The sequence below is a fragment of the Crassostrea angulata genome, chromosome 2 (assembly GCF_025612915.1).
Source record: "Crassostrea angulata isolate pt1a10 chromosome 2, ASM2561291v2, whole genome shotgun sequence".
Taxonomy (NCBI): domain Eukaryota; kingdom Metazoa; phylum Mollusca; class Bivalvia; order Ostreida; family Ostreidae; genus Magallana; species Magallana angulata.
Window position 1 is genome coordinate 34,934,527 of NC_069112.1, and position 4,073 is coordinate 34,938,599.

Sequence of the window (4,073 nt, forward strand, 5' to 3'; positions counted from 1 at the left end):
TAGTATGGAGTTTTTAAATAGCATTTGAAAGAAAGGGGTGCATAATATACACTATAATGTTTTTCTTACAGGTGTTGCACATGTTTAGTTGTATTGTGATATGCAGTACATAGCAATGAGCTGCGTATTCACTATCTCTGTGTACTAGGTGTATGCCGCCATTACAGATGTTATAAATAGATCTACGGTATGCAAATTAGATCCAGGCTATGAGCTACCTTGTCCTTTTCATTGTCTAAGTTCTTTAAAAATCTGTTTAAAATAATAAGCACTTTATCACAGATTATTTAACGTAAAAAAATTCATTTAAATAAAACAATTCACAGGAGATTCGTTTCACCTTTATTTTTTTTAAACACATAAGCATCCCTTTCGAAGCTGTTGTTGTGAACACGTGCGCTTGTAACCTATTAATTTTCTCGGACATCCCCTTTCGGCAAAGAAATAATCAAGTCACCCATAATATCCTGCATACCTCTGTTGTTTTCGCTCGGTAACTCTATTATCACTGCAATGTATCATATGCTAGATAATAAAAATACAGTCAGGGTTTTCCATTAAAATGTCGAAAATCACACATTTTTTAAGCAAAACTTTTTATTAGTTTGACCGGACTGACTAGACAGAAATTTTGTTAATCCGTATGAAAATCTATTAGTCTGTGACTAACGGACTAAGGTTAGTGTCGAACCCTGCAAACAAAAATTTTTATTGGTGTGGTCTAAGTTATTAATTCTTTAAAAAGTTTTACTTCAATATTTGGTTTCCATCATCGGATTTCATTTTTCACTACCATCCTAGGGAAATTCCATGGGAGTATCCATCATGCACAGAAATCTGAAAGTATGCATTCACAAAATATCATACCAAGGCCATACAATTATATAGTTGCTGATATTGAGATAACTCCTCTCAATACGCTTCACATGTACATTACAGTATAAGCCTGTATAATACAAGTAACAAAAATTTTAGATGTGTAGAAATGATTGAATATATATTGATATACAAGCCAGTCACAACATTTATGCTTATCAAATATATGTATGTTATGTCTCACCCCCCCCCCCCAAACAAGATTCCAGCAAAACCTAACTCAAAAAACATTTAAACAAAAAGCTACAATAGATTAATCACTGAAAAAAAAATCTGCAGCTTCAATTCAGTCAAGAATTTTTTCAGGGTTGGGACGATACTTTACTTAGCAGATTTGGTACAAATCACGATACATGAGATGCGATATGATACATATCACGATACATTGCAACTTAATGAAAACATGAATAAGGGCTTAAAATTTATTGAATCTGTCTATGTATTACCACATGTCCAAAGTGATTTCATTATATTTAAAATGAACGTTGAACAATTTACAAATTACTTTCGTCTTGTATTCACTACTTTTCATAAACAAGTAATCCGAAAGTTTTCCACACTCCAGATTTAGCTTCGATTTGACAACTTTACAAGGTTTTCTGCCATCTTTGTACTTTCATATTAGGCGCCTGGACTTAAAATAGCTGATATATGAAGATCGGATATTTTTGGAAAATAAAAAAAAAGTTCACTACAGTATCGTTGTATTAATGGTAAATATATCAATCCAAATATCATCAAAGTATATACCGTGATGCACTGGTGTATTGTCCCCTCCCTATATTTTTTTGCAGTTATATGTTAAATATAGCAAATCAGACAAATATTTTATTGACATCAAATATACTTACATGTACTTGGCTGGGTACACATATTAACTTTCTTATTTCCTTTCTTTTGCGATGGATTACTTTCAGAGAGTATTTAGCGATGATTTCCTTCTGCCCCTCCAAGATATTTTCCTGCTGAAACTCAATCTTTCTCAATTTGAAAAGAGGCCACGATGCTGGTCCTATTCATCAAAATAGTGAAAATAAATCAAAATACAGGCATTGAAGAGTTATTCTAGGCCTCTAAGGGGAATCAAGTCAAGTCGTACCCAAACCGACTCGTATACCCAAGCGGACTCTTAATCAATAGGTCACAGATTGTGACTATAATGGGTAGCAATTCTTGGTTAATAGCTACACTCTGTCCCGAGTTTTTTCTTCTTTCACTTTTTCTTGATATTTTGATAATCATAAATACCTATGTGCTCAAATTATGTTCATCCTCAAAATAGATATGAAATATCTTCAGATTATCTGTTTTGAAACACCCCTTTGGCTTTTGCCCCTTCAGATCTCATTATACAACTCAAAATAGTCTATGGGGATTTTTCATTGCACCAGCCATAAAATAGCCTGGATAACGTTGAAAAATTGTGCAAGGTATATATTCCAAGTGATTTCCAGATGGTGAAAAGATGTAGACATTTCCTATTATAAATTTCCGTAAGAAATTTATTTACCTTCCTGTGAACTTTTATGAGTGAAAAATGATGTGTCATTGAATGGAGATATCTTGGATATATTTTCCATTTCATCGACTTCATCTGTACTTCTATTTGAGTGTAGGTGTATTTTTATAAAAAATCATCAAAAAGTGATAGAAGCAATAACTTGGGACAAATTATAATAAACATTGATTAAATTCGAAACTTGTGTGTTTAATCATTGCCCCCCCCCCCCCCCATTCCCGAGTTATTTCTTTATCATTTATTTTTAACTATATGTTGATTTATAATGCTACATTTAAAAAACACAATTAATGCAAAAGCTATGTAGAAATAAAATATATACCCCTGGTATAAAAAGCAAAGAATTTGAAATGTCAGCAGACACCATCTTGTAAAATTTGACACCTCGCTAGGAAATCCTTAAATTATTTATACTTATTTCTATCATATCGCTGGTTCTATGGTATCGAAGTATTTCTGTTTACTTATAGCACGCGCTGAAATTGAAATTTGACGTCGGAATATGTTTAGACATTGTAAACAGACACGTTAAACATTACTGAGGTATATAAACTCACAAAACATTAGTTTCTGGAAATATTTTCGTATTGATAGATTTTTTGACAAAATAATATAACTACCACGTTATCATAGGACGGGCTCATAACTGAAAAAGTACTGACCGGCTGGAAATGATGGTCTCTTTAATTTCATAAGGTGTCAAATGGTGAAAAATAACTTGTGAATGTGTGTGTGTGAGGGGGGGGGGGTGAATATGGGGGTTGGGGGTCCCGTCCCCAAGCATCTGCGAGTACAAATAGTTTACTTATACCGGTAGATAATATGGTAATTTGATAATATGACATACACGATACACGACAATATTTATTTAAATGAATATCAATATTAAAAAGTTATGACTGTTGGCATAATCATGTAATTTGAAGTTATTTTTCACTCGGACTATCCGACTATTTCAATTTTGATTACAAATCAGTTTGGTTACAAGTTGACTGTAATTCTTACAAGGGAAATAATCATGTTCACAAGGGGAAGTAACTATAAAATTAAAAGAGTATGTGTTAATGGGATGCTTGTTTATCGATACCGTAATCACCACCATACCTATAAAACAACTGGTACTACTGGCCGGCGAACCTATCTCCAAGGTGCTGCTACATGTAAGAACAGAAGTTGAGGCAAAGGACTGACGTTGTGGGACTGTTTCGCCATCTTGTTTCTCACGAGCGCTCTACCTGCTTGACATGGTGGTGACTTTTTCTTCCCTTTCGGCACTTGACAATGGATGTTTTCCTAAAGATTTCGTCGATGTACGAATCTGATGATTCATCAGTCCAACAGTACTAAATTCTGATAGATCTACTTCGCTACTTCACTCGAATCCGACATGCATGTTATCTCCAACGCAGCTTGGCGGGTTCAGAATTCTCTCGATTTTTGATTGGCTTAATTTGATTCGCATGCGCGTAGAGGTTAAACAAACTCTCTCTCTCTCTCTCTCTCTCTCTCTCTCTCTCTCATCCTGAATCAATTGTTATAGTCAAATATTTTTTATTTGCTTTGTGAGGTTTTTTTTTTTTACTACAAATCAAGTATTTCCTTGAAGTGATTAATTTAGTGGGGTTTTTTTTTCGTCCCAAACCCCTTCCACGTACATGTAAGTTCAGAGCTGCAGCAT

General features: G+C 34.0%; 1 pseudogene; it reads right to left on the bottom strand.

Moving 5' to 3' along the window:
* Positions 1–581: 581 nt before the first annotated feature.
* Positions 582–3,779, bottom strand: LOC128173152 (uncharacterized; annotated as a pseudogene).
* Between the last annotated feature and the right edge of the window lie 294 nt (positions 3,780–4,073).